Source organism: Pholcus phalangioides, unplaced genomic scaffold, assembly GCF_987345545.1.
Source record: "Pholcus phalangioides strain wild (caught in Gottingen) unplaced genomic scaffold, Ppha-v1.0 ptg000010l_1, whole genome shotgun sequence".
In the NCBI taxonomy this organism is placed as follows: domain Eukaryota; kingdom Metazoa; phylum Arthropoda; class Arachnida; order Araneae; family Pholcidae; genus Pholcus; species Pholcus phalangioides.
The window spans coordinates 41,441,689-41,452,229 of NW_028301603.1; the positions used below are offsets into that span (position 1 = coordinate 41,441,689).

A 10,541-nucleotide genomic window follows, 5' to 3' on the forward strand; every position below is an offset into this window, starting at 1 on the left:
TTTTTTTGTTTTTGGTGGGAGTGTGAGTGTAAATTCCTTTTCCCTGTTTCTTTTATGGTCAATATATAATTTTTTTTTTACCGTTCAACTTGGATTTGGCACCTCTCCGAGAACAGTGACCCCGCGCGCGGTCGCACCATAGGTAGCACGGACCAAAAAATGCACCCGACGCCACTTATATTTCAAGTTCGCTTCAAAATTTTAGCAATTGTTTTTTGGTGTGCGGTCATGTGGTTGATATGACGGACTAGCATCACGAGGACCCGGGTTCGAACTACACCGACGGTGCAGTGGTGGTCGACTGACGTTGGTTTTCTGCGGTTCTCAGACATACTCCCAGTTGAAAAGTCTCGCCACGGAGAGCAACGAACCTACAACGGTACAATTATTCGATTATTTCAATTCGCTCAAAATTCGTAGTAAATTGTCCATGGCTATAGGCCCGTGTTGTGCTCGGTTTGAAGGAAGTAAATTTTTCTGGTGTGCCGAATATGAAAGAGTTGAAACGCAGAGTCGTTTGGATATTTGCTGCAGACCACCCACAACAAAGTGTTTTTTTTTAATATATCAGCAGCAGTTCCACTGTACTGTATTCGCTGCCGGGCCGCGAGAATATATTCATTACCCTTTCATTCCTCAAAGCATTTCCACGCGAATAACTAATTGGCTTATCTCACCACTATGGAAAATACACTGCTGGCCACCGTAAATGCAACACCCTGAAGGAAGCATGCAAATAATATGAAATTTACAACATGCATTAGCGGAGGTGAGATATGCAAATGATTAGAATTTCAGCGCAGACGCACATCACGCGCGCCTGTGGCGCCACTTCAAAGCGCTATTTAAGGCTTGGAGATTTCGACGATTTGAAGTACGGCAATTGTGTTTTTCTTGTGGTTTTTTCAAAAAAACGATCAATTATGCCTCGTAGAAAACAGCGATCATCTTTTGATCAAGTATCCGAGTTCGACAGAGGAAGGATAGTGTCCTACCGAGATTGTGGATTATCTTTCAGGGAAATCGGTAGTCGTGTTGGACGAAACCAAACAACTGTAATGCGGATATGTGATCGTTGGATGCAGGAGGGTACGACGGACCGACGTGTTCGATCGCATCCACCTCAGTGCACCACTTCACGTGATGACAGGCGTATTGTGCGTATGGCAGTGACGCTCAGCCACATCACGAACCATAGCACAGCACATTCAGTCTGTACCGCATCATCCAGTGTCTGCGCGTACCATTCGACGCCGTTTACAGCAGAGTGGTCCGTCCGCAAGACGTCCATTGCTTCGTCTACCCTTGACGCAGAACCACAGACGTCTACGCCGCCAATGGTGCGATGAAAGAAGGATGTGGACGGCACAATGGAATGAAATTGTCTTTACTGACGAGTCACGCTTCTGTCTGCAACACCAGGATGGTCGGATTCGAGTCTGGAGACACCGTGGAGAGAGGATGCAGAACAGCTGCGTTATGCACCGCCACGCTGGTCCTGCACCGGGTATTATGGTATGGGGCGGTATTGGATATCACTCTCGCACTCCTCTAGTACGCATTGCCGGTACTTTAAAAAGCCAGTGCTACATCTCCGAGGTGTTGGAGCCAGTTGTCCTTCCTTACCTTCAGGGCTTGCCCACAACCATATTTCAACAGGATAATGCGCGACCACACGTGGCACGCATTGTCCAAAGGTTCTTCGTCAATCGCCAGATTGAACTGCTTCCCTGGCCAGCTCGCTCTCCGGATCTTTCGCCGATAGAAAACATGTGGTCCATGGTTGCTCAACGATTGACCCAGATTACATCCCCAGCTGCCACACCAGATCAACTTTGGCAACGCGTGGAAGCTGCTTGGTCTGCTGTACCCCAAGAACACATCCAAAGTCTCTTTGAATCAATGCCGAGGCGTGTGGCAGCGGTGATCTCCAACAATGGCGGCTACTCTGGCTACTGATTTTGGCAGGAATCACACTTCACAGAAGTCTATAAATTTAATCATTTGATGCTTGGTCAACATGTTATCTACAAAATAAATATTGTTGCGATATCTCTTGTCTTTCTTGGTGTTGAAATTGGGGTGGCCAGCAGTGTATTATTCGAATTTTTCAGTCTAAAAATCATACAAGGGTTGAGATGAAAAAACCTTCCTATAGTTCTAGGACAAAAGCTTCCAGAGCTGCCACCCTAAATTATAGGAATTTGGAGGATCCCTCTTCTTCTATCGCACTGAAAATCACTCGTTTTGTTGAAAGGCCCCCAAGGAAGGGAAATACGTGTCTCTGGTCACCGCCGTATTTTTAATTGTATTTTTTTTTTCTTTTCGCAATTTTAAGTACCCGTCGTCATGAAACCCGAACAATACAGCAGTGGGGGGGGGGATTTCCATACTCTCGGTCCCTCTGTCTTGAAAATATTCTACTGCTTCAGGGCTCTCTGTTGACCAGATGACCCTGCTGTTCGCGTGTTCACTATTTGCCATTGTCGGCACCCCAGAAAATGTTCTGAAGACAATAATGTCATGGGAAAACTCGGTATCCTACGTTCCTTGGAGACGGGAAAAACATCTGTGCTACTCGCCAGTGACCAAGCCGCATAACTTCAAAGGGGTAATGGCAGTTATGAGTGATTGGGAATTTCCGGGCAATGGAAAACCACCTTCTCGACCATTCGACCGGCTATTTATGACCAGTGGTAAAAGCCTCTAGCAGTCCTACTATAAGGATGGAGTATGTATTCACCTGTTCTCGGAAATGAACGAAGTATTTTACATATGCGTGGCAAATGTCAGCGACTAGTCAGTGAAGCACCAGCATATTTACCGAAAATATATTGTGCTTTGAATCGGTCATCAAGATTCACATACTAACTAGGGGTGTTGATAAAGAAGAATACTGTTTTTTTTGTTTTTTTTTTGCAAAACACAGTGAATTACGTTAAGAAAGTTTTCGTTTCGAATTTTATCTAGTGACGTATTCTTCATTTTTGTTGAAATGATAAATTTTTGAAATTTATTAAGTTACACATTTCAACATAAGCATCTATCGTGAATATACTGAAACGAGTGTTTCGCCCAAAATTGAACAATTTCCCGCTCTTCAGCGGACTTTTATGGTGAGTTACAATATAGAATTTTTTTTATATCATTACCTTCTTCCTAGCTAAAAGATTAAATACAAAATTTGATCGTAAAATGTATTTTACACTAAATTATCAAAAAAGTGCTAATTAATAAGTGTTGCGTTGATGACAGCACAAATAAATTTAATTGCCCACTGTGAATGTGTGTGTGAAAACTTTGTACTTTTGCAAACTATGTGAAATTATTCTATAAAATTGAATATTAAGACGTTTCGATTGATTTGCGATAAATTTGCATTTTCTAATGAGGCAGAGGCGCTGAAATGAGAAAACATTGAGGGGGGGGGGAGCTGAAAGTTTCCATTTGTCCCGTATATACGGGCTCAAGCCCTTATGCAGGAGAGGGAGGGATGCGTTGCATTGTATGTTCATTAATTATTGGGGGGGGGGGGGGCTCAGCCCCCTCGTAAAATTTATTGGGGCACTCAAACAGCCTCAGTACCCAGGTTCCGGCGCCTATGCAATGAGGATGTTTACTGCAGTTGCAGATGAACTGCTTCGTTTATGTTTTGACTTCTGCACGTTATCACCGAAAAAAAAGAAAATGTTAAATCAGGATAATAAGGATTCAATTCATTAAAATAATTTTAATTAATTAAAATGGTTTAAATTACTTAATCAATTAATTGAACAAGTTGAAGTTAATTAATAGGTTAATTAAAATGTCTTAAATTAATTAAAAGGGTTTAATTTTCGAATAAAGGGGTTTTAAATAATTAATCAAATAATTAGCTCGTAATATTCCAGACCGGGCCGTAGTAATTTGATTCACCGGGCCGCGGTTCTAAAAAGGTTGAGAACCACTGCTCTAGGAGACACGGCCATAGAAAAGACACAGACAATAAATAACCCAAAAATTTAAGGTGTTCTTTGTCGGAGACATACTTGGAAATAATATGGTACCGAAGTTATACTGATGGTGTTTTGAGCTGTCAAATTACAATAGGGGAATAATTCGGGTAAAAAAAAAGCAAAATATATTATTTCAATATTATTTTTTGAAACATCGTGAAGACTGCTGCAGAAAAATGGCATAAAGTTACCGGCTTTTTATGGCACATTGTTTGTAAGAACAGGAGTATTTCGAACGATTCCGATAACAGACTGAATGAATAGAGCTATAGGTATGCAGCAGTGGCTTTTTCAAGCATTCTTCACCCGTGGCATCCTTGCCCTAGTGAATGTTCATCCTCGGCTTTCCAGAGCAGTTAAACAAAGAACCATTCCGAAGCAATGAACAGGCAAAAATGAATATTGCAAGCTCACCGCGACACCCCTAACAAAGGTTAGCGACGTCCCTAGGAGCCGCGATGCATTGGTATACAAAAACGAGCAGTGAAAACATTCCTGAGCAGAAGCCGCACCATGCTAGAGATAGGCCTATCTCTAGTATGATGATGACCCAAAGGGGGCATTTGTCGGTAGGGCCCTTTCACACGGAGCGGATGCGGATGCGGGTCCGGAAGAAGTTTTAACAATTGGAATATACTGCGCCTTTCAGACGAGCCGAAAAATCTCCGCACCTAGGAAATGTTCATGCGGGTCCGGACGTCGTCCACATGTGTCAAAACCTAAGTGCGGGCTCCGCATCCGCACATAGAAGTTTTGACAATAGGTTTATTCGGAGCTACTCACACGATGCGGATGCGGAGCGAATTCGTCCGCATCTTTGGCTACTTTTTGAAGGTGATTTTTCACGGAATTATTTTAATTATTTGCCATAAATACCCTTAAAAACACCATATGATGGTCCCTGCTCATTAATATAATGTACCTACATACGTGTATCCCTTCGTTTCCTTCTGAGATTGAGATATAGCAACTTTAACTGCCTTTTGTCCATATTTCACAATATTATACAATAAAACCTGCCGACAACGGCCACTGACGGGACCAAAATTATAAGCCGTTCTGTTCATTACGGATATTTAATTGACTACATACTTTAATAACTTTTAAATTTAATTTAAAAATTTTAATTTTTTTCTTTTTAAATTTTTTAAATTATTTAAAAATATGAATATCTGAAATATTATTTTAAATATTTGTCATGTTTTTAAATTTTTAATCTGTTAATTTTTTTAAATTTTTAATCTGTTAATTTTTTTAAATTTTTAATCTGTTAATTTTTTTAAATTTTTAATCTGTTAATTTTTTTAAATTTTTAATCTGTTAATTTTTTTAAATTTTTAATCTGTTAATTTTTTTAAATTTTTAATCTGTTAATTTTTTTAAATTTTTAATCTGTTAATTTTTTTAAATTTTTAATCTGTTAATTTTTTTAAACTTTAAAAACAACAACTTTTATTAAACAACGTTATCCACGTACGGTATTCACTCAGGGCCGGATTAAGACGTTTGAAGACCCTAGCGCTTGAATATTTTTGGTGGTTCCCCCCGAATACCTACAAGTATATTTTACTCAATATTTAGTCTATAAACTTAAAAAAATGAAATTTTATATTTCAGAAGTGACTAATCTAAGGATGGGATTTCACTCTAAAAGGTTTATGAAAGTTATTTTATAAAACTTGAAAAAAGCAACTAATAAATTGCAAGTGCAACCGATAAATTTATTAGTTGCTTTTTTAAAATAATTATTATAAAATTTTTATAGTGTAATCCGTACTTGAGGCCGAGATTATACTATAAAGTTTTGTAAAAGATCTTTTATAAAAGTTGAAAAATTCAACCAATAGGCGCATCGGTTGCATTCAAGCAAATGCAACCGGTGATTTTAATGATTGAATTTTTCACGTTTTATCAAAGAGCTTTTACAAAACTTTTATAGTGCAATCCCGGCCTAAGACAGAATTGTGATGTGAATATTTCTAAGCACAGACATTTTGAAAGTCCCAACCCCTCCCCTTTTTTTATACTTGCAAATTCTTTGATATTTGCTGAATTTTTTTTTTTTTTTTTTTTTTGGAACATCGAATGTTTTTGGATTGGATTTTTCGAACATTGGATGTTTTTGGAATTTTCTTTCATATTTTTCCGAAAAGACAGATTTTTTTTCAAAATTTTTTGAAAATATTTTAAGATATTTTCTCCCATCGACTACTTGTGAGGATCGGAATGGAGGCATCTTTAGGCTCAATGATAAAAACCACCAAAGAATGCCTCTAGGCTGCCTATGGGCACTGAATCAGGGGTGAAGGAGAAAAATAATTACAAAAATTGCGAAAAAACAGTTTTTATGCACGAATTTCGAGCTAAAGATGCGGGCGATTCGTCCGCATCTTCAGTGCTCGTTTGAAAGGGTATGCGGACCCGCGTTCGCATCCGCATCCGCTCCGTGTGAAAGGGGCCGTAGATGGGCAAGGAATCCAAATTTATTGAGGTATTCAGCCAAATGGAAAGTCAACTGGAAAAATGTTGATAAACAGTGAAAAGCCCCAAAGCAGATATGCTGAAATTTGCGACGTACGTCAAGGAACAACAGTACTTCTGCAGAACAATCTGGAAGAATTTTAAGAAAAGTGTAGAAAACACTATTATGGTGATTTTTACCGCACAGAAAATTTCCAGTCAGTCGAGGACTCATTGCAGAACATTCACCTTTGAGGGTGAAAAGATCCTTTACAAGGAACAGAAGAAACTAATTTTTCATAAATCAGCTTTAGTATAGACCTAAACCTGAAGAATCAGATGCACCCAAGTTTCCATCACTCATGCGATTTCGAATCTTCCCGAAGGATGGAGGCAACTAGAAAAGATATAGTCCGACTATCTTTAGGGTCTGGTGGCACTTTTTGGAAGTGAGGGAAAGGAGGTTTATTGAGAGGAATAGAGCATTGAATAGCATTCAAAAAGTATTGCATTTACTTGCGCTTATTTATCTACTCGAAGTTTCCCCTTAAAATTATTTCGATGTGTGATTTTATCTGCCCGCGCGAGAGTGAAAACACAATCATAACAAATCTACCATAAATATTCTGCCCTAGGCGGCTGCTTCGTCACCTGATGCCTGGCGCCGGCCCTGTGCTCCGTTTTAGGACAAACGGTTCACCAGTAATTTGCGGCCCATGGAATTAAGGCATCACCCTGTAGGCAACGTGAGGGCGCTCGAACAACTCAGACAGCATATGACAAGCTTGTGTCAAATATGTTTGCATATTATAGCAATTTTTTTTTCTGCATTGCTGACGTATGTAAGCAAAAGCTAAGATCCCCACCATAGCATTTCATATTACGAAGAATTTAATTTCAATTTACTGTATACGCGATTGACGTTTTCACGAAAATAACTGCGGCGCGCGCTGTCCAATATTGCCTATTCCTATTTTATTTTGTCCCAACGGTGCCTTCGAAAAAGAGGTTTTTACTATGAAATATATAAAATCTATTTTTAAGTATAGCCTACATATCTATTCTAAATTTGTTTCATGATATACAGGAAGAAACAAAATCGATTTTTCATAGCAAAGCGACTTATCACATAAATATTGAAAATAATTATTTACCAATAAACCTCTATTGTCTTTGGTTGATTACAGTATGGAGCAGCACACAGTGTCGTATGTTCTAGATATTGCGATTAGAACATCGTTTAAATACGATGCAAGGTTGCGCAAGAGAACCCTTGAGGTCGATCGATCGATCGGTAGTATATATATAACGATTAAATGACATGGCATGTTGATTCTTCTCAGGAAGGGCCAATCTATCAAGTGAATATATATTGATAGAACTTTGATGTATATGTGTATAAGGTAAAAGTTAGATTAAGTAAGTAGAAAGAGTTCTCGAAAGTTCCGTGCCAAATAAAACGTGAAAGAAAAATGGGAAGAAAGAGAATGATGTTGATGACACATTTGCGTGTGTCAAGTTCTGGTGTCCGATAAATTCTTTTTTTCGGTGACTTTTTTTTATGAAATAGATCGGAAAAGTTTGTCGTCTTTTTCTTCGATGAGATTAAGGTCAACAAGCAAGTCAGGAAAACAAGGACGTGCTGATCTTGGATGAATGGCGAAATAAGCTTATTCAGCCGATCGTCCCAAAGACAATTTCATTTCGAATTGAAATTATGAATTGTGTAACCTGCTACTTCTTAACCGTACATTCAGCTCGCGCTCTGCCGAATTTCTAACGAATCGGCATATGCATACACGCTCAACCCATGACTTAAAAGCCAAACGCGGCTGTCGGAGTCTTCTAATGTGGCCCGCTACTGCAAACCTAATTTTATGAAAATGAACAAAGTGGCACATTTACTTATGTGACTCGCTCACAATACATTCCCAAATCCACTTAAGGGACCCATGGCATATTTACAGACCACTTTAAATACCCGCGGCCCAGTCCTAGATCACTTGAGTGGCCCGCAGCACGTTTATAGAGCACCAAAGTGAGACTCGCGGTGAAGTTTCATATCATTTAAGTGACCCGCGGCATATCCATGGATCACTTGAGTAATCTGCGACACAGTTTAAGATCAAATAAGCGACCCGTGGTGCAGGGCCACATCTTCTGTGACCACAGCAAAGTCCCAGATCACTCAAGTGTCCCGCGGCATGATTACAGGTCACCAAAGCGGCCTGCGGCGCATTTCCGGATAAAAATGTGGTCCGTGTCACGTTTTCAAACCAATAAAGTTGCCCGCACTCTCCTAGAGGTTGAGCACCCTTGGTATAATGTGCATGTATGCATACGTGTGGTCCTAACGCAGGGGTACACAACGTCTGGCCCGCGACCAAATGCGACCCGCCAAGGTGGTTCATCCGGTTCGCGAAAGGCTTTCTGGTAAAAAAAAAGTGTCAGTAGTAAAAAGCTGGCCATATTTCTTTCATATAGCAATATGGCAAATCGGGATCCATACGCATCATCGACAATTCTCGCAAGAAAAATTGTCAAAGGAAGTAACGTTGTCAATTCTAGCCGAAGAAAGTGTGAAAGAGAAGTACAGTTGCTAATTACAGTCGAAGAAATTGTCAAAGGGGAAATTTTTGCCAATTATAGTACAAAAAAAATTATCGAAGCAAGTAAAAAAAAGTGATAATTATAGTATAATTTTATTTTTGTCACGGCGAAGTGAGGCTGCTAATTTTAGCGAAAGAAATTGTCAAAGGGAATTAAATTTGCTAATTATAGCCAAAAAAATTGTCAAACGTGAGTGAAGTTGCCCACTATTGTTGAAATTGTTAAAAAATCACCGATGGTGGGGGAAATATATTTACATTTTAAATGAGTTTCAGTAGAGAGATCTACTGAGAAACTCACTTAAAATGTAATTCACCAAAAAAAAACCATATATGTTTGGCAAATATCTGAAATAAATATATTTATCGGACTATATAACTATTACACATTAAAGTGATGATTATCGTCGTATAATTTATCTCAATCCTTTTGTGGCTTCACTTAAAAATATAAATTCAAGTAAAATTCACTGAAAATCGGGACATTTTATAAGTCGGGATGACCAAAATTACGGGAGTGTCTCGTAAAATAGGGTCATATGGTCACCTTTTACACTCCAGCTTCTAGCCCGCGAGCCGCAGAAATACCACATATTTAGCCCGCGGACTGAAAACGTTGTGCACTCCTGCCTCTAGCGTATTTTGTTGTCAGAGTAGCGCTTATATCGTGTTCTTGCTTCTTTTTTTTTTTGTTACCTACTAAACAACTTTGCATTATAGGATATTTGAACATGCCATCTCCAACGCCGATATAAATTGGGATATAAAAAGGACGAAGTGCACAAATGTATGTACGTACATCGCACAAAGCCAAAGGCGGCACTGAAAAACTTTGGTTGATGCAGAAAAATCTCTTTTCGATATTGTTGTGTCTTCGGTTGTGAGATATATCGCTGTTTCGGCGCGCAAGAAATGTGAAATACATAGCAATAATCTACGGACCACAATACGGGGAACAGTGTAATACGCGATGCACCACAATTCACAGTACACTATAATAAGAAACGCACTATAATACTCGCTGCAACACAATACCCAATGCATCCTAATACGCGATGTCCCCTACAATGCATACCACTCAATACGCAATAAATCAAGCTACACAATTATACAATACAGCATGAATCTACGTTCACACTCTTTAGTCTGCCGCACATCATTTTCCGAACCACGGATACGGTGGCCGCACTGCTGGAAAATTCGATTGCGATCTTCACTATCCACTCCAGGACGAATATTTCACAGCTCCCAATCCCCTCCCAAATGCAAAATATAAGAATTAATAACAATCATTCCAGAACCGCTCAGAACTCCCCATTATTAAAACCGTGGTGAAAACAATCATTTCAATAAAGTAACAATAGGAAAGAGGAATCAAAAATGTTGGTCTTGCGCAGGGCACCAATCTTTGTCCAACAAATCATCAGAGTCGGCATTCTAACAGGTTTATGATATTGTGATCCCCCTGATATCGCGG

The 10,541-nt window shown here is 39.3% G+C and overlaps 1 protein-coding gene across 1 annotated transcript in view; it reads right to left on the reverse strand.

The window, feature by feature from the left end:
• The window catches only part of LOC149081494 (AMP deaminase 2-like), a 55,288-nt gene extending 47,660 nt beyond the window's left edge, over positions 1 to 7,628 (reverse strand). Inside the window, exon 1 of the mRNA XM_089238432.1 lies at positions 7,610 to 7,628. The gene's annotated coding sequence lies outside the window, so the exon portion shown is untranslated. The remainder of the gene's footprint in view (positions 1 to 7,609) is intronic.
• Positions 7,629 to 10,541: the final 2,913 nt, after the last annotated feature.